This window comes from Sceloporus occidentalis, unplaced genomic scaffold (assembly GCF_023333645.1).
Source record: "Sceloporus occidentalis isolate IW3139 unplaced genomic scaffold, rSceOcc1.0.p SCAF_2, whole genome shotgun sequence".
Lineage (NCBI taxonomy): Eukaryota > Metazoa > Chordata > Lepidosauria > Squamata > Phrynosomatidae > Sceloporus > Sceloporus occidentalis.
The window spans coordinates 126,483,984-126,509,004 of record NW_028316982.1 but is presented as its reverse complement, the minus strand read 5'-3'; the positions used below and the strand labels follow the sequence as shown (position 1 = coordinate 126,509,004).

General features: G+C 41.9%; 1 long non-coding RNA gene across 1 annotated transcript; it reads right to left on the bottom strand.

The window, feature by feature from the left end:
* Positions 1–8,027: 8,027 nt before the first annotated feature.
* On the bottom strand, positions 8,028–17,745 carry LOC149319001 (uncharacterized). The gene is made up of 4 exons (XR_016279840.1): positions 16,981–17,745; positions 10,663–10,819; positions 10,359–10,544; positions 8,028–8,383 (listed from the first exon to the last, which is right to left on the bottom strand). It is a non-coding gene; the product is annotated as an uncharacterized LOC149319001 (long non-coding RNA).
* Positions 17,746–25,021: the final 7,276 nt, after the last annotated feature.

Genomic DNA, 25,021 nt, shown 5'->3' with positions numbered 1-25,021 from the left:
CGTGAAAGATGCAAATGCTGATAAGTTGGTTAAGGAGTTTCATTTGGCTTATCCTGACAAGCCAAAAAGGGGGAGATAAAGTTTGGGGAGGCAGACTGTCAGAATCCACCTTCAGTCAGTCATTCAGGGTGTATTCTGCCATGAGGTTTGTATAGATAGATAGATAGATAGATAGATAGGGAGACAGATAGATAAACCGCAGAGTGGGGGTCAGGGAATAGGTTCTCCCCCACAAATAGGGAAGATATAGATACACATATAGAGAGAGGAAGTAGAGATATAGATAGACAGTCACTTTGAGAATAGGGGGGCTGCCACCATGAGGAATGGGCCGGATGGTCACGTATTGCATGGCAGTTAGGCAGTTTTATGAGGGGTTGTTGGTAAACTGATACCAAAGGTGCATACAGTCTTAGATCTCTACTTGGTAGAGGAACTAGGAACCAAATGGCCAAACCCCCCCTTCTTTCCCCCCTTCAGAACAAAGGGAGAAATTCTACATCAAAGGCTAAACCGAAGGGAACCAACTCAAAGGGAGGGGTCTGGGGAATTCTAAGGTTCTGTCTCTATTTGGAGTTCTTCAGATTCAACAAAGACGTGGCCAGGAATACTTCTACTTAGTCCTTACAATAAAAACTTTCTGATCTACCTGAAGTTTGTCGTGGATTGTGGTCAGAGTAATTCCGAGTCTGACACAGGAAAGATTCTAGAGCAGAGCACAGGGAATCTGTGAACAAATTGTTGGGAATGACATAAACACAAAAAATTAACATGGATTCCCCCAAAACAAGCCATGCCACCAGACTAATCTAATCTCTCTCTCTCTTTTTCTCTCTCTGGGTAAAATTGTCTACTTAGTAGATGAAGGGAATGCTGTAGATATAGCATATCTTCATTTCAGTAAGGCCTTTGGCAAGGTCCCCCAGGATATTCTTGCAAACAAGCTAGTAAAATGTGGGCTAGACAACACAACTGTTAAATAGATTTCTGATTGGTTGACTGGCCAAACCCAAAGGATGCTCAGCAGTAGCTCATCTTCAACCTGGACAGAAGTGACCAGAGGGGTTCCACAGGATTCTGTCCTGGGTCCAATGCTAGTCAACATCTTTATCAGTGACATGGATGAAAGAATAGAGGGTATGCATATCAAATTTGTAGATGACACCAAATTAGGAGGAGTAGCTAATACCCCAGAGAATCAAAATGCAAAATGACCTAAATAGATTTGAATGCCGGGCCAAAAGTAACAAAATGAACTTCAACAGGGAGAAATGTAATAGAATTGCGAGTTTAGTCTAATATTTCTGTCATAAATTTAAACTGCATATACACCTTATACCAACTGAATTGGTATGACAGAATGACATTTTAATTCTTTTTATACAGGAGCAAATAAAGCAATTCAATGTTCATTTCCGAAAGAAATATGTTTGGAGGTAATTATACAATAATTTCATGTCATTGCCAAATAATTATTCTGGTAAACAGTGAACTTGTTCTGTTTTTAGAAAATACAAGTCTAGTTTATTATGTTAATTGCAATCTCTCCACTGCTTCATTGGGTAACAATACTATTCTCCCTGTGGGGCTACATTTACAGTGCTAATTCATTTATGTCATTTCTATGATGCTTTGAGAAATCAATATTACAGAGACCACTAACTGGAAAAATGGTTGAGCTTTGTGAAATTATTTGCATAGTATTTCCTTATGTATATATGTTTAGTGAGAAAAGGATTTTGTTTTAAATGCAGTCTATTTAGTGTGTCTTAGAAAATGCTAAATTGATAATAGAGTAGCCTTTGGTATCCACTCGGGTTTGATTTTAGGATCTCTCATGGATAACAAAATCAATGGATACTCAAGTCCAATTATATACAATGGAATAGTAAAATGATGTTCCTTATATAAAATGGCAAATTCAAGCTTTGTTTTTAAATCCTTTTTCGGTGGGTGCTATTTTCAAGCCATGGATGGTTGAATCCATAGATGAAGAATCTGTGGATATGGAGGGTCAACTGTAGTAGTTTTTGTCTTGGATCTGAAATGCAAATTAAAATTTCTACTCTTTTTGACTAAATGGTTTATAGCTAGACAAAACATAGAACAAGTTAGATTGTTTAAGTATTTAGGTGTCCAATCATAGAATCATTGAACTGTAGAGTTGGAAGGGCCATCCAGTCCAACCCCCTGAGTAAATGAGTGGGAAAAGCAATAAAATGAAAGGGAGTGAATGGAGAAATCAGTCAGGTGAAAGGGAATGAATGGAGAAAACTGACCAGATGAAAGAAGGGAATGGAGAAAGTGGTAGGGGTACACACAGCAGTTTCAGCACTGCTCTATTACTAAGCCCTTTTCAATACAGCACAACAGAATCAAGATCATATGAAAAGGGATTTAGTGGGGAAAGTGATCAGATAGTAAGAGGTGAGTGGGGAAAAAATCATGCTCTGGTGAAATAGAAGAGTCAGTGCTGTTCAACTCCTTTCATCTGATTCCCCACCCCATTTCATCTGACCATGATCATGCTGTAATGTTTGTGCTTTGTTGAAGTGGACTTGGGAATAGAGCAGTATAGAAACAGCTACTGCACTGGAAAAGTGGCAATGAATTGGGAGTCTGAAAGAACAACACTGAATCAGCTACAGCACTCTTCCATACAATCTGCCCCATGCTCTCAGGTCCTCTGGGAGGAACTTACTGCATCCTATAAAGATCAGATTGTCTGAGACCTCCCAGAGGGCTTTTTCTGCAACTGCTCCCAGCCTGTGGAATGGCCTGCTGGATGAGATCCATCAAGTCACCAATCTAGATAGCTTCAAGAAAGCTGTTAAGATGGATCTCTTCCAGCAGGCCTTCCCAGAATAAATTACTTGGCCATGTAGCGACCCCCCCATATATCTGATGACGTTGCCCACCATTATTGTTTTAATTGTTCATGTAATTTTAACCTTAAACTGTTTAATTCTTTTTAGGGGTGGGGGTATTTTGTATATTTTATTTTATTTCATCATCTTTCCCACTCGCTGTCTTTCATCTGATCATAATTCTTATATCTGATCACTTTCCCCACTCACCCTCTTTCATCTGATCATCTTCCACTGCTCTGATGTCTGTGGCAAAATGGATTTAGTGATAGAGGAGTACTGAAACAGCTTCTTGTTTAAATTCCTGCACTGAAAGAACAGCATTGAATCATTAACTCTGACTGGCACTGAAACAGCTTCACTCAACCAGCTACTCTTAGGGGTGGGTCTCACTGGTGATTTAAAACGATTTAAAATACGCCAGTTTCATTAAAATCGATTCAAAATAACCCAGATCTTATCCCGCGTTCTGAATCGCTTTTTATATTTGTTCCTATTTGGCTATTTTAAACCGATGTATTTCTCCGCTAGCGTTCTTATAATAAAGCGGTATATATATAAATCGATTTCGTTCCCTCCTACCATTTTGGGAGCTGTCAATCATGGCTACGTCAGCATGACGTCACGTTGTTCCGGAGTATCTGAAATGCCTCCTCTGGTTATCAATTACTTATGTGGAGATTCTTCCAAAACCTTTGAAAATCACCTGTTTGCTGGTTTGCCATTTTACCTTTCATTTAAATTACATTTACTACACGTATGCATTTCCATTCCTAGAATTTCCTATGGAGAACTTTGCATAGCCCAATTTCCCAATTTCAAAACGGTCCCGCTGCGCTCATCATAACCGAGCGCATAACTGTAGTAGTCGCTTAATCTCTTATTGGAGCATGCGCTGCCTACAATAGCTATATAGAAAATTAATAATACATTTGCTCCCTCTGCATTCTGTTTGCATTGCTGCAGAGTTTCACCCATTTACATTTGCCATGTTGATTCTTTCTAAACACCTTTGGAGCACTTTGCAGAGCCTGTATTAACACTCGCCATGCTTATTTCCCAATGAAAACATGGCGCACCAATTTCAAAACGGTCCCACTGCGCTCATCATAACCGAGCGCATAACTGTGGTAGTTGCTTAATCTCTTATTGGAGTATGCGCTGCCAACAACATATAGAAAATATATAGCTGCGCTCTTTATAGCCAAGCTCTGCAGCAATGCAAAGTGTCCCCTATATCGGCGCCATTGAGGCTCACCTTTGGTTGACCTCCTCCTCGGGGGGGTATAAAAGGGGCCGCTGTTAGGTCCCAGGCTTGTAGGTAGTGAAGATGGCGGCGGAAGGAGTTAGGAGGTTTATGTATTGGAGGACGGAGGAGATTGAAATGATGCTTGGCGTCTTAAAAAATATCCCTCTGTGGTTCCACAGATCCTGCAGTCGACCCCCCGAAAAAATATTCATATTTTTCGGAGGGTTGCTGCAGGACTATGGACCGAAGGCAGATACATCAGGGATGGGGTGATGGTCCGCAGAAAATTTAAATATTTAAAAGCAGCATTTTATAAAATGCTGGAACGCTTTGGCCCAAACCCCCCTCCCTCTGAGCTGCAGAAGTTTCCCTAGTTCCAGCTCATGAAGGAACTCTGGGAGATGGCTGGGAGACCTCATCCCAAGGAGAGATTTCATGCAGGTAATTATTACTATTATTGTTATTATACTTCCTTTATGTTGCACTGCACATTTACACAGCACTGCACATACAATTTATTTAATTGCTGGAAACAGTGCCATACAGCTTTAAATCAGATTAAGTAAAACATTGCATGTAAGTTACAGTTATTATTATTATTATTATTATTATTATTATTATAATTGAAAAAGGATTAATTGCTTTTCAAAATGCAGGAAGAAATGTCTCTCCGCCACCCCCCAGAGCTTGTGAGCATTCTCCTTCTGTTGAGGAATTTGGTAGGTTGCAATAGTGCAATGACACTATTAATACTATTACTGAGTTTATTAATGAATTTTATATCCTTTAAATTAATTACTTTATAATATATTACCAGCCTCAAACTGTGGCAGTAGTACAGGCCTGTACCTATTTTAGTATACATTAGTAAAAACAGATTGAGATTTCATGCATGGCTAGGGTTGATAATTCATGATATTGTATATGGTATCTTCTAGTATTACCTTTGGTTGTTAGTCAATGCGTTTTCAATACACATTTAAATACTGACTTGATGCATGCCTGGCACAGTATAATATATGCTGCTACAATGGCAATTTATTTTTATGTTAGTGTTTGTAATCTAAAATTCATTATGAAATAGAGTCATTTATTTCATGATTATTTCTTCTTCTGAGTGCAGGAGGGATTGATTCACAACAGCCTTCCCCAGCCCCTTCATCAATCCCACCACTTGAGGGTGAAGATGGTAGGTTGAAAATGCATTTCTCATTATTTAAAGATAGAGAGTTCCTGCAGGGCAAAGGTTGAGAAAGGATGGCCTTTTTATTTCAATATAAGACCTTTGCAACAGGATTTTCTATATTATGGACTCTTATTATATTATTAAGTTATTGATATATTAATACAATGTAATAAATTGATAACACTGTAATAAATAGCTGTATTAAGTTATTTATTACAAGGCCCTGTTTAGGTGTAGAATATAAAAACAGAGGCTCTTTCTTTCTGTTCTTGCATCGCCAAAGCATTGAAGGCCTTTCAGTTCCCTCAGGTTTGAGCTTCATTTTTTCTTTTATTGTATCATTTATATAAATTTATATTATGTTTAACATAAAATTAAATATTAAAATATTAATATTTGAAATATAATAATAAACCAAAATTTATCAGTAAAGTTAACACTTCCATATTTTAATGAACAATATTATTTTTTTATATTTTTTAATGAATCAAGATCAGAGCAAGTTCTAGCAGAAACAGAAGGAGGAGTTCAACCAAGTATTGGTGAGTGACAATAAATTTATTTTGACTATTGCTTGTGGTGTTATGTTTTTTTTTAATAAAGTTATGGCTATCTGTTTAAAAGGCAATTTACTTCCAATGTAGGTCAGTATAGGCTTGAGGCAGGGATAGATCACTGGTCCATTGTTTTCCGCAATGTAACCATTTATATTTCTGCCATTTAAGCTTTTGAGAGCTGTGACCTTGCTTTGCTTAGCTTACCTTTGCAACAGTGAATGGACCTCATTAAATGTTGCATTCACCTATTTTATTTATTAAATTGTGTTCTTAACTTAAATAAATGTTCAGTTTTTACATATGAAGTACATTTAGGAATTATTGGTAGGATAACAGGTATTACTTTAAGAAGATATTGCTATTATTATGTACATAGTACAACTTTTCAATTGTTTCCTTACATTATAGAAGACATTGTAGCACATTTACTATAATTCTGTATTGTTTAGATTTGGAGGGGCGCCTGGGGCATATTGAAAACAGGCTCGAATTGTATGATGCCAGCTTATCGAACCTGGTGTCCACTGAGAGCCATGAGTAGAATTATAACCAATGTTTCATTTTGAAATGTAATTTTTCTTTCTGGTACATTTACATTACAAACACACACACACACACACACACACACACACACACACACACACACACACACTATTTCATGCACTAACTTTATTTTCTAATCCCACAGATAGAACTTTGGAGGAAAGAATGGAGGCACTGGAGGATAGTATCTCAAAATTGCCCTCACCAGAGAAATGTTAGTATAGCCACATTTATTTATAAATGTTATACATGGTTATATAATAATTCATTTTTCTTTATCTTTTGTTTCTCCTCAGTCCAAGAATTAGAAAACGATGTGCAGCTTATGAAAAGTTGGTTCGCAGCATCGACCTTGGCTAATTGATAAGTTTAATTGTTTCTGGTTTTACACATTTCCCCATCACTGCTATGAATGTAATAGCAGTGATGGTTAAGTTATGTTATTGTTAAAGTTGTATATCACCTCAGGTTTTTTGTGATCAGCGTGATCACTAGTTATATGTTGTTCAATGTTGTTACTAAAGTTTACACTGTTCTTGCACTATCACTATGCAATCTTGAAGCATCAGTACGGGGCTACCTGTTACTGATGCAGATTAGCAGCCCAAAGGTTCTCTGGGCTAATTTGCACATCTTGCAAGGGATATGTAGTCCTGTATTTCCTTGCTTTGCACTAAAGGAATGTAATGTTCCTTCAAATTTTAGCACTTCATACATTATACTGGTAAGCTTAGGCTTTATCTTAACAACCCCTCCCAGAGTTATGCTTCCAATACCAAAGTTTTTAAAAATAAAGACTTATTTTCCACTAACATGATGCATTATTAATGCACAGATACAAGTCTACCTCAATCAGATGTGGATCAGGAAACTGATAATAACCCATTCTGATCTGATCTTCTGTTAAGCCATGTTCCAAAAGTTGTAAAGCACCTCATGTACTTGATCAATTGATATATGTTGTTCAATGTTGTTACTAAATTTTACACTGTTCTTGCACTGTCACTATGCAATCTTGAAGCATCAATACGGGGCTACCTGTTACTGATGATTAGCAGCCCAAAGGCTCTCTGGGCTGATTTGCACATCTTGCAAGGGATACGTAGTCCTGTATTTCCTTGCTTTGCACTAAAGGAATGTAATGTTCCTTCAAATGCTAGCACTTTATACATTATTCAAAAGGGGGTTATGTTCAATAATAAAAGTAATGTACCGTTACATTTGTTTTTTCCTATATAAGTGTAAAGTTATTATGTAATCATATTAATATTGACTGTTGTGTATTCTAAAATAAAAATAATTATTAACAATGCCATGCTCTGGAAAGTGATAAGTATTAATATGCTGTCTTTATTGCCCATGTGATAAGTAAAGGACAATATGAAATATTACATTCATGTATTTTTGATGACAAAGTATACCTGAGAAAAGCTACAATGCATATAGCACATATTAAGTCAGCTGTAAGAACATCAGGGAGAAAATGGAACAGGCTTCTTAATAATTCTGGGGGCCCGAAATTTCCTGGAAACTACCAAACTAGTACTTGGACCAGGGTTGTCTTTCTCTTGCTGCAAGGGCTCAGATGGAGTGGTATCCATCAAGCCAGAGGCTATTTCAGGCAGAGGTTGTTCTACATTTTGTAATTTCTCTGGAAGCTTTTTCCTAACACGCCTCACTACCCTGAGCTCTTTGCTTTCCAATTTGGCACAAGTCTCCTTATAGGTGGAGGAAAAATCTTTTAACACACCAATCAGCTCTCTGAAATTGGACCTAGTTTCCTCCAGAAACATTTTCTTCCATTGCATTTCTTCCTTAAAATGCTCATGATTGCGTTCCAACATACGCTCCAGATTCATTTAGGAGCATTCCATCATTTCTTTACCCATTTTTTCACAAGTAGATTTTTCTCTTCTTTTTCAAACTAAAGCAAGCCTCTCTGAAGGTGTGAGAGATGCTAATTGTCTAGCAGCGTAAGTCTCTGAAAATGAACAATAACATTATTATTATTATTATTATTATTATTATTAGATGCTGTAGAAATGTTCAAATGGCCCTCAGTTGCAGGACTGGACAGGGCAAAGATTAAAATAAATGGAAATAAATAGAATTTGAAAAATCCAGTTTGTGACCGCATTAACTCTCATGGCTCAGTGCTAGGGAATCCTGGGAATTGTAGTTGTTGCTCCAGAGCTCTTTTTGATAAATAAAGCTCATTGTCTCTCAAAACTGCAATTCCCAGGGTTAACTAGCACTGAGCCATGGCAGTTAAAGCTATTTTTTAATGCCATGGCCCAGTTCCATAAAAACCTGGGATTTGTAGTTTTGTAGAAACACTAAATGATTTCACAGATTGAATCCATGGATATTGGATGGAAAGAAAGGAGGAAAAGCAATAATAATTATAAGTGATTGCTGTAGAATTATTAATTGCAGGGCACACACAGCACTAATCCCTTAGCAAGGCAAGGAAGGAGCCAGAAAAGTGATTCCATCACACCTTTGAAGCCTGCCTAGAAATTGTCTCCATGGTAACAGGAAGTACCCCATTGTCCTGTCCTTTGCTCTGCCAGGGACCAAATGGAGAAACCTAAAGAAAGGAACATGCAGCAAATAACATGACTTCTCAGATTGAATTCAGGCTATAAAAAAGAACAGAAATAATAATAACATCAATAGTAATAATAATAATAATTGATTTCATTGATTTAATTGCAGAGTGCCCTCTAAAGCAGAAAAAATGATATTATTATTAAGCATAAAGCAATGCACACATGCAAAGCTTTCAAAGTTTCAAAGTTTGATGTTGCAACAGAGCTCTTTTTGTTAAAGAAGGCTCAATGTCTCTCAAAACTGCAATTCCCAGGATTAAGTAGCACTGTGCCAGGGCAGTTAAAGCAGTTTTTTCTCAGCTGTCCTTCCAATGGTTAAGTTCTGCCTTGCCCAGCCTCAGGACTTGCTGTGCTATGCAAATTGAGCTCCTTGAGAGAGGGGGAGCGCAAAAGGAATTCAGGGACAAAGGAATTCAGGGGCTGATCAGCCAGTGAAAGAGAAACGATACATAGTTTCATTCTAAGTACCAGTAAGTACAGATGCCACAGTAAAGAAATGCCGAAGTTCCTTAGTCTATATAGTTTGTGCCTTCTAAAATAGCACCACTGTTATTGGATTAAGGACAAAGGATGAAAAAGGCAGTTCTTTCCGCCTTGGCCCAGTTCCATAAAAACCTGGGAATTGTAGTTTGTAGAAACCGTTCATAATTTCACAGATTGAATCCAGGGAAATGGGCTAGAAAGAAAGAGGAGCAATAACAATAATTCTACAGCAATCACTTATTATTATTGAAGCGGTCTCAAACTGGATTATATCTGCAGTATGGATTGGCCCTTGAGCATTGTTAATAACAAAGGTCCAAAACACACTGCATAAATAATCCAGTTTGTGACCGCTTTAACTCTCATGGCTCAGTGCTAGGGAATCCTGGGAATTGTAGTTTGTTGTTGCAACAGAGCTCTTTTTGTTAAAGAAGGCTCAATGTCTCTCAAAACTGCAATTCCCAGGGTTAAGCATCACTGTGCCAGGGCAGTTAAAGCAGTTTTTTCTCTTCCAATGGTTAAGATCTGCCTTGCCCAGCCTCAGGACTTGCTGTGCTATGCAAATTGAGCTCCTTGAGAGTTAAAGCTTTTTTTTACTGCCATGGCCCAGTTCCATAAAAACCAGGGATTTATAGTTTTGTAGAAACACTAAATGATTTCACAGATTGAATCCATGGATACTGGATGGATGGAAAGAAAGGAGGAAAAGCAATAATAATTATAAGTGACTGCTGTAGAATTATTAATTGCAGGGCACAGACAGCACTAATCCCTGAGCAAGGCAAGGAAGGAGCCAGAAAGGTGATTTGTCCTTTGTTCTGCCAGGGACCAAATGGAGAAACTTATATTAAATGTACTAACCACTAGGTTTCACAGGTTGAAGGTTTGGAAATTCACTATTGTTCTGCTCCTCATCAGAAGACATTAGATGGTCCACAATACACTCTTCTGTCTGTCTGTTGTTTTCATCTTCAGGTATAATTTGTGTCAAGTCTTCCTCTTCTTCAACTGCAGTCAATTGTAATACATAGTGTTGTTGCAGTGGCTCTGCAACATATAACATAGTGAAAGAAAAAGGAAACAGTTTTATATTCCAATAGCATTGTATGCCTTAATTTTTAAAAATATTACATTACAGCAATCTAGGGGTAGACAATAATATTACCTTGAGTAAATAAATCTTCTGAACCCACATCAGGTGTTGAAGTTAGAACTTGGGTCTGGGGTGCCATTTCTGAAGTGTCGCTTTTTTCCTCAAACTTTAGACCATTCCCTCCAGCTGCTCTTTTCGCCTCAACGCTTGCGTCGCCAGCAAAAATGTCCTGAAGCTCACGGAGAAAAGGAACCGTTACAGCTCCCATACCACTAGTTTTAGACAGCTGTACACATTTTTTATACGATCTTTTCAGCGATTTCGCTTTCGTTCTACACTACGCTAGCGTTTACGTAATTGAGCCGCAATTTTTTCATACACACAGATGTTTCTGTGATTTTTGCTAAGTTGCATCTGAACTGTCTGCTCCCCCCAAAAAGCTATCAAATATCTAGTCTCATCAGATTTCCAGCTAGCTCCCCTGCCACCAGCTTTAGTGGAGTCTTCCATCATTAATTTAATGTTAAAAAGAGCCAAATAGGAGGTCAGAGCAAACACACGTGGTCGGCTATTCCAGAGTTGTTTTTAAAAATGGCTCTCTCTAGAGGGATAGGTGGAAATGGGAGGAGGGATGCAAGGTAGACAATGCCAGAAAGGTGATACCTTCACACCTTTGAAGCCAGCCTAAAATTTGTCTCCATGGTCACAGGAAGTACTCCTTTTCCCCGTCCTTTGTTCTGGCAGGGAACAAGGATGCTATGGGCTGGTATAGCAGAAACTTCCACCCCTCCCCCTCCCCCTACCGCTGAAATTGCTATGACCCCCCCTACAGGCCTGAGTTGTATGATATGCCAAAAAAAAAGGTCCAGACAAAAGCCAAATTCCCCAAAAGACCAAAACCAATTTGTGTTATTTACAATTGTTGTTTACAATTGCACAAACTAAATAAAACACAACGAAAATATAAGGAAAATATAAGGAAGATGTAACATCGAAATTGATCAGAAGACTAGCAGGCTGATAAGCTTGAGAAGGAGGCAAATAAACACAACCAATAAGTGCCTTGTGGATATATATATATATATATATATATATGAAAAATATTATAAGGAAAATAGAGAAACAGCTGCACTCTGTTTGACAGATGCAGGCACTTGAGCAAACGGGAAATCAGGCGCTTAAACGATTAATAGATAAGCACCTGTAAGACATTTAAAAAAAAAATAAAATCCTTCTTACCTACCTCTTATCGCAAGACCTCCGCGGACAAAAGACGAGGGTAGCGAAAGATGGCGACGGCCACGACGGATGGGGACAAGAGAAAGGGTGACTCCCCCAAGCCAGCCCATCGCGCTCCGCTCCTCCCATCCAGCTAACCTGATTTCAAAGGCTGTCATTCCTATTTAAATGCTCCAATTCCTATCCCAATTCACGGAAAAAATGTAGGTTCGACCCTTCTACTTTTTTAACCCGCGTTAAATGACGATAACACGAATCAAACAATAAACCGGTATACGATTCAATTTTAAGTAGGAATGATTGCGGGTTACTCTAGAACAGTTCTAGAGTTAATTCGATTTCCAATAGGAATGCCTAACCTTGGATTTGATTGGTAGCCCGGCTTAAACGCCAGTGAGACCCACCCCTTAAATGGCCATGGTCAACTAGCTGTGCTAAGCCAGCTACACTGAACTGGCAGCACTGAAATAGTCATGCTGAAAAAGCAATATTAAACTGGCAGTGATGAATCATCCTAGATTGTCTTCTGGACTTGTTTGAATTCTACTATTTGATCAGGATCTGATAGTGCTAAAGCTATTGTCCATTTCTTTATACTAAAGGAGGACAGTTCATATCTGCTGCACTTAGGGTAATCCAGGCCAAGGTGTTACTACAACTATTGTTGCCATGCAGATGGTCAAGGGAAGGCATCATGAAACTGCCCTTTTGGGAATGCTGAGCCACTAGACCGCTGGTCCTGGGGGTGTGCTGAAGCTGCATGGGGCAAGTACACTGGGGGGAGTGAATGTGGCTCATCTGAAGCCAAGTGGGTCCTTTAATTTTTCTTCTTCTGCCGGCCACAGACTGCACATGTGCACAAGAACAAAGGAAGAGTCCCTGCTAAGTGACCAGCTGATGTTGGCATCCCTGTCTGCCTGCACAGTGCAAGCACCACCAACATCATGGATGCCTCCTCTCCCCATGGCCTGCGCTGCTAGTCACCCTGCAATGCACAGCCAGAGCCGCCACCACCGCTGCTGCAAGGATGGTCCCATTGACCACTTCAGTAACAACCACAGACATGGATGACAGTAGTGATGGCACAGGAGACACAACTGCTACAGTGAGTGCCTCAGTGGTCGAGCAGTATGCTGCCGGTGGTGCCATCACTATGTCCGAGATGAGGTGGACATGCCACTATTGGAAGCTCCTAAGGTGCACTTACTGGTGGGACAGGTTTATCATACGCATCTGGTCTGATGAGCAGAGGAAGGCTATTCTTCCAAATGCCCCCGAGCCATCTTTCACAGTCTAGTGGATATACTGCGTCCACAACTGGACAGGTCAGTAATGAGGAGAGCCATCCTGGTGAAGAAGAGAGTGGCCATGGCCATCTGGATGTTCACACACAAAGCCAGCTACAAGATGACCACAGAGCACTTTGGGGTTGGCGCTTGCCACCATGGGGGAAATGTTGGTGGAGTTCACTGTTGCCATGGAGAAGCTCCTGCTGTTACGGACCGTGTACCTGGGGGACGCACATCAGGTAAGGAAAGCCACAATTCCTTCTCCTTTATCTTCGGCAGCCCTGTGCAACTGCACGTAAAATGTCATCCCTTACAGTACATTCTCTGACGTTTGTAGAATGAGAAATGACCTGGAGTGGTCTATGGTGTAGCTGTGCAGTTGCAACAGAGTTGTCATTAATTACCCTGCTTCTCCCCCTTCTTGTCAGCCACAGATCATGGATGCCTTCGGTCACCTAGGCTTCCCACAAGCAGTGGGTGCCATGGACGGATGCCACTGTCTGATTGTGCCACCTCTGGGGCAGAGGAACATGTTTGTGAACTGAAACGGTTCCTATTCTGTCATCCGGGCACAGTACAAGGTGTTGGTTATAACCTTTAAAGCCCTACATGGCTTGGGTCCAACCTATTTGAGGGATCGCCTGCTTCAATATAATCTGCCCTGCACCCTCAGGTCCTCTGGGAGGAATCTATTGCAGCCTTTAAAAACCAGACTAACTGCTACCTCCCAGAGGGCCTTCTCTGCAATTGCTCCCAAACTATGGAACGGCCTGCCGGACGAGATCCGTCAAATTGCCAGCTTAGACAGCTTCAAAAAAGCTGTCAAGACAGATCTCTTTCAGCAGGCCTTTCCTGAATAAAGTGCCCGGCCACAGAATGACTGCCCCCCACATCATGGATTAGCCCACTGCTCTGTCCTTGTTATATTTTAATTGTGTTTTTTAATTGTGTTTTTAATAGATATTTTAATTGTACATGTTTAATCCTGTTTTAAGGGGGGGAATTTGGGACATAATTTTGTAAATGTGGATTTTAATATGTTGTGAGCCACTTTGATTGTCTTGTAACAGAAAAGCGGGATATAAATAAAAGTTTTATTTATTTATTATTATTTATTATTTATTATCCTGCAAGAGACATGCGACCGCACAGGACACTTGGAAACGTGGAGCTTGGATGGGCAGGGCCCACTCATGATGCCAGGGTGGTAAGGAATTGGATCGAGGCGGGTAACAAAAACATAAGAACAATAAAAATAAACACAACAAGCCATAAGTAAAAAACATAGCAAAACATATAAAATCCAATTCCCTATCTCCCTCCCACCTTAAAATACCATTAAAAACGATAGTTCCCAACTGGAGAGTGAACGTTCCGAGGAGGTCAATTTGAGAATGCCTGCCGGAAGAGATCTGTTTTTATTGTCTTCTTAAAGGCCTCGAAAGATGTTATAAGGCGGATCTCCTCCGGCAGGTCATTCCAGATTTTTGGAGCAGCAACAGAAAACATCCTCTGGAAAGTTGTTACCAGTCTGGTTTTCTTAGACTGCAAGAGAGTCTTCCCAGAGGACCTGAGAGTGCAGGAAGGATTGTATGGGAGGAGGCGTTCCCTCAGGTAAGCTGGACCCAAGCCATGCAGGGCTTTATAGGTAATGACCAACACTTTATACCGTGCCTGGAAGCTAATAGGCAGCCAGTCTAGGGATTTTAAGATAGGTGTAATAGGATCAAATTTCGAACTCCCTGTAACCAATCTGGCTGCCATATTTTGGATCAGTTGCAGCTTCCGAACATGGCATGAGGGTTGCCCCATGTAGAGCACATTACAGAAATCGAGACGAGAGGTTACCAGTGAATGTACAACTGTTTCTAGGTTTTCCCGTTCCAGGAAAGGTCGTAGCTGGCGTATCAGCCGAAGCAGATAACAAGCACTCCTGGCTGTCGCATCCACTCAGCTGAAATGATGAGTCCAGGAGTACCCCCAAGCTACGAACACAGTCCTTTAGGGGAAGTGTGACCCCATCCAGAACTGGAGAGCTTATCACCATTAGGATTGCCTATAGCGAGTACCTCCGTTTTATTTGGATTCAGTTTAAGTCTATTTTTCCTCATTCAATCCATTACTGACCTCAGACAGTCATTCAGAGGGGAGATGTCATCCTTGGTCACCGAAGCAGTCCGAGATATAGAGAAGCAAATTTTTGTGTCATCAGTGTACTGATAACACCCCGCCCCATGTCTCCAGATGATCTCACCCAGTGGCTTCATGTAAATGTTGAATAGCACTGGAGACAGTATTGCGCCTTGAGGGACACCCGATTTGAGCTCCCACGTGGTCGAACAACTGTCCCCAAGCGACACCATCTGGAACCTACCCGAGAGATAGTGCCAGAACCACTGCAAAGCAGTGCTCCCGATTCCTAACCCTCTCAAGCATTCCAGAAGTATACCATGGTCTATGGTATCGAAGGCCACTGAGAGGTCCAAGAGCACCAACAGGGCCACACTTCCCCTGTCAATGCACAGACGTAGATCACTGACCAAGGTGACCATGGCGGTCTTGACTCCGTATCCCGACCTGAAGTCAGTTTGAAATGGATCAAGATAATCGGTGTCATCCAAGACTGCTTGGAGTTGGTTGGCAACTGCCCTCTCGATCACCTTGCCCAAAAATGGAAGAAGAGATACTGGCCAATAGTTAGATTTCTCCAGGGGATCAAGGGAAGGCTTTTTAAGAATAGGTTTAACCACAGCCAGTTTTAAACTGGCTGGAAAACTGCCTTTCCTGAGGGAGGCATTAATTATAGATCTTAACAAACTCATAGTTGCCTCTCCTCCCTGGATGGCCAGCCATGAAGGGCAGGGGTCAAGAGGGCAGGTGGTCTTTTTGACCTTGGCAAGCAGCTTGTCTACGTCATCAGTACTCAGAGACTGAAACTGATCCAAATGAATCTCATTAACAGAGTCGCTGGACACCTCTCTAGACATTTCTGTGTTAAGGCTGGTGTCTAAGTCGGCCCTTATCCAAGAGATTTTATCTGTGATCGTTGAAAATATCACCGCAGGCCTTCATAGGTTGTAATAACGGATTCAAGGTGGAAGGAGTCTGAGTTAACTTCCTAACCACCTTGAAAAGCTCTGCCGGACAAGACTTTGCAGACGCAATAGATGCAGAAAAGAAAGATTTCTTTGCTGCATTTATTGCCACTCGATAGGCTTTAAGTAAAGTCCTATGACGTGTCTTGTTGGCTAGGGATCGAGTCTTTCGCCAGCAGAGCTCTAGTCGTTGTACAGCCCACTTCATCTAAGATCTTCAGTATACCAAGGATTATTAACTCTCAAGTGTAGAGCTTGTTACTATTCCAGCACTCTCAGGCTTCCCTGGTCTGTCTCTGAAGTCTGTTCATGCTGCTCTTCCTCATCATCCCTGATAAGGGAAAGAACTTCAAATTGATTCTGCAAGCTCCCAGAATGATCATTGGTTTCCCTACTTTTGTTTGTGGCATTCCTCCAGCTGTGGAGCTGTGTATGTGAAGTGACCTTCTCTACAGCAACGTCCTGTCAGTGAGCTCAATCTATTGGGGACATAACTTTATAGAGATCTCCTGGCTAGCTCATTCAGAAAGCAAGTTCTTGACTCACATTCTCTGAGCAAAAAAACCCAAAAGTCTATTTAAAAAAAAAAGAAAAGAAAAAATTTAAAGGAGAACCTCTAAAACAAAGTTTGCAACTGCCTATGTTGTTAATAGAGCTAGGCAGGAGTTCCACCCCCTGGTTACTCACTGATGTGATTCACAGAAGCTCCACCCCTCAGCAACAAACATATTCTCCCAAGAGTTTTAAAAAAACCCTCAGACACTCACCCACTCAAAATGGCTGCCCAGAAACTACTTTCCTTCTTCTTCCTTGCAGGGACCAATGTTGCCAACAAGCCTCGGAGATAATTCCCGAAAATGTTTGTCCAAAACCCGCTGAATCCCCCCAGATCACACGGAATATTCAGCCACAATTCCCGGAAAATTCCCATAATGTTAAAATGGCGGATGTTTTGCAAATAAACGTAAACATAATTGAATAAAAATAATTGTAACTTATTTCAACTCTCAAAATCACCATTGAACCAAACAAAGAATCTTTCAGTCTTTTTAAGATATTTATTTTGAAATGAAGGGGGTTCAGGAAGCTTTGTGCCAAATAGAAATGTGTTAGGCTGCAACCGCACTGCAGAAATAAATCCAGTTTGACACCCTTTTAATTGCCATGGCTCAGTGCTAGGGAATCCTGGGAATTCTAGTTTTGGGAGACATTTAACCTTCTCTCTCAGCAAACTCTGGTGTGACAACAAACTACAATTCCCAGGATTTCATAGCACTGGGCCATGGCAGTAAAAACGGTATGAAATTGGGTTGTCTCTGGAGTCTGGAGTGAAGATGCAGCCTGAGTTGGGTCCAAGACACACTGCAGAAATAATCCAGTTTGAGACCGCTTTAACTGCCCTGGCTCAGTGCTAGGGAACCCTGGGAAGTGTAGTTTTGTGGGAAATAGGGTTGCCATAAGTGAGGACCTCCAAACCGGGACAAATGTAAGACAAATGCAGGACACATTTTTTAAAAATGGAGGACACGCAAAAAAATTGAGGCTTTTTTAGAAATGTTAATATAAATCCATGTTTCTTAGGCATGATCAAAATGGAGGACATTTTGACATTATTCGTAGACAGATCACGGAAATGTACTTCCCTTTCTGGCCAACCCCCTCTCCCCATTCTGAACAGCACATTTGGGCATTGATCATGGCTTTATTTTAACATTGCCTCTTGCATATTTCAGAGGCGTATTCCACAACCAAACCCTTTGGTCAAGGGTTCAGTCAGTCTCCTTTTGTCAAAAGAGCTCTGGTGCCACAAGAAACTACAATTCCCAGAATCCCATAGCACTGAGCCATGGATGTTTAAGGGGGGGGCGTCAAACTATTTCTGCAGCCTTTTGCAACCCCAAAGCCTTCTATTATTTACCAGCAACTTGCAAGGCAAAATCTCTTCCTTCCAAGCCCGTGAAAACCAACCCAAGTGGAGGGGGGCTGATTGCTTCTTTCCCATTGGTCAGCTTCGGGAGAAATTTGCATATTACAAGGAAAGGTGTTTAGGGCCTCAAAAACGACCCTGTGATAAAGAATTACAACAATACTGACCTGGTATACATTTAAAAGATGAGGCATTTAGACTCCCAGGGAAACAGGAACGATTGATGGCCTTTTTTTTCTTTGCTCACTTTAACCTGAAAGTAATGCCTTTTGCAGGGTATATATACCAAGTGGGCTGGCAATAGCTCTGAGTGGCAGATGTCTTTAAGACCTGCTCTCTAGGCTAAGCCAGGCAGGGAGGGTGGCACACAGCCATGGGGAGGGCTGGAGCTGCCTCCAGGGCCTTGCTGGGGGGGGGAGGTCCTGGGGGAGGGGCCAAACTGGGGCGGGACTGTGTGGCCCCGCCCCAAACTGGGAAAGTCCCGCCCCCAGGTGGGATATGGCAAGCCTAGTGGGAAAGAGCTCTGGTGCCACAATGAACTACAATTCCCAGGATTCCCTAGCATTGAGCCAGGAGAGTTAAAGTGGTCACAAACTGGATTATTTCTGCAGTGTTTTGGACCTTCGTTATTAAAAATGCTCAAGGTCCAATCCATACTGCAGAAATAATCCAGTTTGAGACCACTTTAACTGCCCTGGCTCAGTGCTAGGGAACCCTGGGAATTGTAGTTTGGTGAGAAAGAGCTCTGGTGCCACAATGAACTACAATTCCCATGCATCTGAGGAAATACGCTTAAGTCTAGGAAAGCTCATGCTGCCCACTTTTCTTTCAGTGAGTCTCAAAGGTGCTACAAGATCTCTCTATCATCGTCACCATTATTATCATTATTAAATCCAAATGCAGCTGAAGAACTGGACTTAAATTGGCAACACTGATATCCTGTAGACTCATTCTCTGGGGCTGTGATCTGGAAGCGTGGAGGCAATTCCCTTGTCAAACCAGGGAATCCTGGGAATTGTAGTTTGTTGTGACATGTTGAGACACTGCTTTTACTGGCAGCCAGGGCTCCATGCATGAAATCCTGGGCTTGGTGGTTTGTTGTGCCCAGAATCCCATCATGGCAGGGAGCCTTGCAGTTAGAAGCAGTGCCAAACTGGATTATTTCTGCAGTATGGATGGCGATGGAAAAGAGAACGAAAAAGAGAGCCCCAAAACAAAATTCTGGGAAGACAGGGCAGCGATGCCAACTTACCAGGTGCTCTGCCCATGCTCAGAGGCATATTTAATCACTAACACACACACACTCAGGGACATCACATTCACATCACACAACCCAAATGGTCCACCTCACAGTACAACAACGGCCCTGAGAGGTAGGCTTGGGGCACTCTGCCCAAGCTCAGGAATTCATAAATTCAAATGTCACTCTCAGGCACACACAGAAGTCCACAACATCAAGCCATGATAACATTATCAACTATTGCCTTTGTGTGCCTTAAAACTTATGTCTTACTTGGAAATCCAAGGCAATTTATAAGCCAGACAAGATCCCTCACTCCCTGCCTCTCTCTCTCCAGCACTGCAGCCCCTTTGCTTTCCCCTGGAGCCTGAGAATGCCTGAGGGGGGGGGGCAATCACTGTCCTCTCTCTGATTGGCTGAACTATTCCTCCAAACAGTTGGGGTTGGTTGGGCTTGCTCCGTCCTGGCTCTCAGAGGGAGTCATTAGAGAGAGAGAGAGAGAGAGTTTTTTTCTCCAGCCCTCTTGGCTGAAAACTGTTACACTCCAGAGGGTTTTGGTTGCTCTGCAGGCAGCAGTCTGGAGCTGAAAGGGCCAAAGTCGCCGAAAAGGCACTGAAACAGAGCTAGGCGCGAAAATCACACGAAAAGCTTTGAAAAGTCCCCGTTTTCGCGTGAAAGTCGCAAAATTGGCAACACTGGCAGGGACTAGCCTGGAAGGCTTCTGGGAGGAGTTATAAAGAGCTAGGCTCCTAGCTCCACCCTCTAGTGACTCATTGATGGGACTCACGGAAGCTCCAGAGGCTTGACTATGGATGTGGGGCCCAGGGGTGTGTGCTGTGGGTGGATGCCCCCCTCCGTTTGTCCCTGATGCATAAGTGAGGACACCAGTATGAAGACTGTGAGACCGGAAGGAGGATCGTAATTGTGACTGTAAAGCCCTATATGGCTCAGGTCCAGGCTATTTGGCAAACCGTATCTGCCTATATGAGATAGCCCATGCTCTGAGATCCTAGGGGGAGGCCCTTCTCTCCATCCCACCATATCTCAAGTAAGGTTGGTGGGCACACGAGAAAGGTCCTTTTCCGTGGCTGCCCCTAGATTCTGGAACTCCCTGCTCAGGCAGGCCAAGATGGCCCCTTCCTAGTTATCTTTCCACCGGCAGGCTAAGACCTACTTGTTTATACAGGCTTTTAAAACAGAAAGTTTTCAAGGCAGATGACAGGGTGCTGTTATGTTGTTTTAATGTATTGTAAGTATTTTAATCTTTTAAATAGGATTTTAGTATTGAATTTAATTATTGCAGTAATTTAATTCTATTTTAATATATTATTTTTGTATGTTTTTAACTGTATTTTTTTTAATGTTGTAAGCCACCCTGAGTTCCATCCAGCATTGGGAGAAGGGCAGGAAATAATAATAATAATAATAATAATAATAATAATAATAATAATATTTTTCTGTGGCAGGAGGTTAACATGGCCCTTGTAGCTAGTTTCAGTACTATGATTCTAAATCTGCATGTGTTGGGTTCTAGATGACTTTGTACTACTATGTGCTACTATAAAGGATTTGGAGTTTTGGCAAATCTGATAATATTGAAATCTTGTTACTGTAAGATGCTACTTGAAAATATTCTGACTGGATTTAGCTTTTTCTGACTGGAGCCAGAACCATATCTGGGGATCCCCTAATTTTGGATTGTGTTGATTAGCAAGACACCATTGTGGTGGACATCTTTCTTTCTTTCTTTCTTTCTTTCTTTTTTTAATTATTGGTTAAAATAACATCACATCACTTTCATCACATAAAACAAACAAACAAAGCAAGTCTTTGGTTGGTCCATAGAGGTTAAGAAGACAAAAAAGTAAACTACATCTGTTGTTGAATTTTCTTCTTATCTTCATATTCTGGACATCTCATATGCGCGTTTACTGGTGTCTTCTTTCATCGTCCTTCTTCATCTTGTTCTTATCCCTTTTCAAACCTTCTTCTTACATACTCCAACCTACTTAAATCCTTCTTCTCCTTAGCCTCTTCTACTTCACCTCTTCTTTCAACCATCATCAACTAAATCTCATTCATTCTCTTCCTCCACTCTTACCATCTTACTATCTTTCCTTTATTTCATTCAAAACTCCTCACATACCTGTCAGAAATCCCCTTCATTCATTTATTCATTCGGGGTTCTGTCATGATGAGTTAAAGAGATTAGATTAAGTCATTTAAGTTAGTAATTAGTTACATGCACATTGATGATATGCACTGTTAACTATATGAGGTATGGTAGTAGATGCAGTGGACCTTTACTTTGTTGTACGATGTGTTGGAATGTTTGAATGCTGCATCTTAGGAGTGGCAGACTGTTAAAAGCTGCTGATCCTATCTAGTAGTGAACACACACCCCTATATATCTATATCTATATTCTCATATATAAATATAAAGATTAGGTTGTGTTAGCAATATATGTATGTATTAAATAAAGGTATGTATCTGTAGGACTCAATTGGAAAGGCATTATGGGAAATGCCCATCTGCGGCCATGATCTGTAATCGGATGGGTCACATAAGCAGAACGACTGGCTAGCAGGGCAAACCGGAAGAATCCTTCACCCCTGAGACAGATTTATGACAGAGAGAGGTCCCACAGATACAAGTCATTAAGGCATCAATAGCTTGCCCATGGCAGAGGATGTCTGGAGACCAAATGATGCCTACATTTGGTTTTGCTTTGATGTAGGGCTTCAACCTCTGCTGAGGGGGGGGGGGGGGAGGGTGAATTGGAGGAACCTGGGAGGGACAGGAAAAAAAGGTGGGAATCAGTGATCCGTTTAAATTAAGATTTTCCCTTTGTGTGCCTCAGATTCTGCAAAGACATGGTCCAGGGTGCTTCTACCTTTGTTCTTTACAATAAACTTTTTGTTTTACATTAAGTTGTTGTGGATTATTTGGTCAGAGCACATCCCAAGTCTCACAATACCAACTTCCTTCTCGAATCTTGACAGTTTCTTAACCTCTGCTCTTATGGATTTCCAAGATTAGTATTATTTAGCTAGCTTGTTTTTAATTCTTTGTTTGCTTATTTTTATCTTTTAATACCACAATTGATATCTTTGCTACTATTGTAAAAGAAATGAAAAAGGTGGATTATGTCCTTATTCAGTTATATACTATAATTGTATAATCATTTGTTTACATCAGGGGTCGGCAACCCCTGGCTCGCGGGCCTGATGCGGCCCACGGAGGCGACAGGACCGGCCTCAGCGCGGTTCTGCCGTCGCCGCCTCCACCACCTCCACCGCCTCCTCTGCCCCAGGTCGCGCGGCCCTCCTCCTCCTCCACCGCACAAAGGAGGAAGAGGAGGGCTGCGCGGCCTGGGGCACAGGAGGCAAAAGGGGAAGCCCTGTGCCACCCTCCCTGCCTCCCCGCGCGGCCCCGCGCTGCCCTCCCTGCCTCCCCGCGCGGCCCCGCGCTGTCCTCCCTGCCTCCCCGTGCAGTGGAGGAGGAGGAGGGCTGCGCGGCCTGGGGCACAGGAGGCAAAGGGTTCCCCACACTGTCCTCCCTGCCTCCCCGCGTGGGCCCGCGCTGCCCTCCCTGCCTCCCCGCATGGACCCGCGCTGCCCTCCCTGCCTCCCCACGTGGACCCGCGCTGCCCTCCCTGCCTCCCTGCATGGGCCCGTGCTGCCCTCCCTGCCTCCCAGTGCCACCCATCTCCTTCTCCTCTGCCTCCTCTGTCCTGCCTCCAGGCCGCGTGGCGCATGGAGGAGGGGGGAGGAGACGAAGAAAGAAGAGGAAGAGGAGAAGGAAGAGGAGGAGGGGACAGCAGGAGGAGGAAGAGGAGGAAGAGGAGGTGGGGAAGCAGGAGGAGGAAGAGGTGGGGGCAGCAGGAGGAGGAAGAGGAGGAAGTGGGGGCAGCAGGAGGAGGAAGAGGAGGAAGGGCAGCAGGAGGAGCAGAAGGAGGAGGTGGTGAGTGGCCAGAGGCCTCAAGTTTTTTTTATTTTTGCGTGCTTTAAGTTTTAACAACTCTCCCTTGCTTTGACAATGATAGTATGATGATGATGATGATCATGATATGACTCAGCTTGAGAGGCATGCAGGCACTGTTTCTGAAGCTGCGAGAGTGTCACCTTCCAAAGTGTGTTTTGGGTGCTTTTAATGCTAACAAGTATCCCTTGCTTTGACAATGATAGTGTGATGATGATGATGATGATGATGATGATGATGATGAGTCAGCTTGAGAGGCATGCAGGCACTGTTTCTGAAGCCGAGAGAGTGTCACCTTCCAAAGTGTGTTTTGGGTGCTTTTAATGCTAACAAGTCTCCCTTGCTTTGACGGTGATAGTGTGATGATGATGATGATGATGATATGAGTCAGCTTGAGAGGCATGCACGCACTGTTTCTGAAGCCAAGAGAGTGTGACTTTCCAAAGTGCCTTTTCTGTGTGTTTTTGGTTCTTTAATGGTGATATTGATATCAGCAAGCCTCTGAGGCAAGGCCAATGTAACTTGCTGTGATTTTTAAAAACCCATTTGCAGTGAAGTAAAACCAAAGTCCCTTGTCCAAGTACACACTTTTGAGAAGTACACTTGGTGCAAGAACGGTGAAACCACCTTGACATTTTCAATATGCATAGCCATGTTAAATCATGCTAAGTGTTAAACCCAAGGGGTTTGGTTATGGAATAAGCATCTGAAATATGCAAGAGGCCATGTTAAGTAAAGCCATGTGAAATGCACAAATGTGCTGTTGTGTGTGTTTTGGAATGCAGGTTGGGGATGTTTGGCCAGAAAGGGACCGAGGAGGAGAGGGCGGGGAAATGCCTCCTCCTCCCCGCGGGGCTTCGGTGGAAGCTCCGCTCTCAGCATGCGCCCCCGCCCCCGGAGGGTGGAAGCTCCGCCCCCGGCTTTGGTCCCCCGACTTGTCTGAGGGACAGCAACCCGGCCCCCGGCTCAAAAAAGTTGCCTACCCCTGATTTACATGTTTATTGTAACACAGAAGACTAGACCTATAATTTTTCATTCATTCATATATATATATATATATATATATATATATATGCTTGTATGTATATGGAAAGTACGTGCTAAAATTCTCTCCCTCATTCTCTTGTAGTTTCTTATGTTTCTTCCAATGCGTTCCACAATTTAGCTTTCTCTAATTCTCTTAATAAATACATTTTAGGATCATTTGCTAGTTAATATTCTTTCTATTTTCCAAATATGTTAAAATTGGTTCCCACTCTTTGAGGACTTCTTCCAGCAGTTTTAGGAACATTTTTGGGGACAATATGTCAATTTCTAACATATCATTTAATTTGGTTAGCCAATTCGTTGTTTCGGGTACTATTTTTAATTTCCAATTCTGTGCAAACAATATACGTGCCATCGTAGTCATATAAAAACATTTTTTTCGTGGTTTTTTTCTACTTCAGGGCCCCACATGTTTAGTAAATAAAATTCGGGTTTTCATTGTATTTTTTTCTCTAGAATCTTTTCTACAACACTATTTATATTCTTCCTTTTTTATTAATTTTATTTATTAAAAACAAATAGATATTACAAAAACAGATACATGTACATAGCAATACAATACATACAATACAATACATTACAATACATACATAACATAAGCTTCCTTCTAAA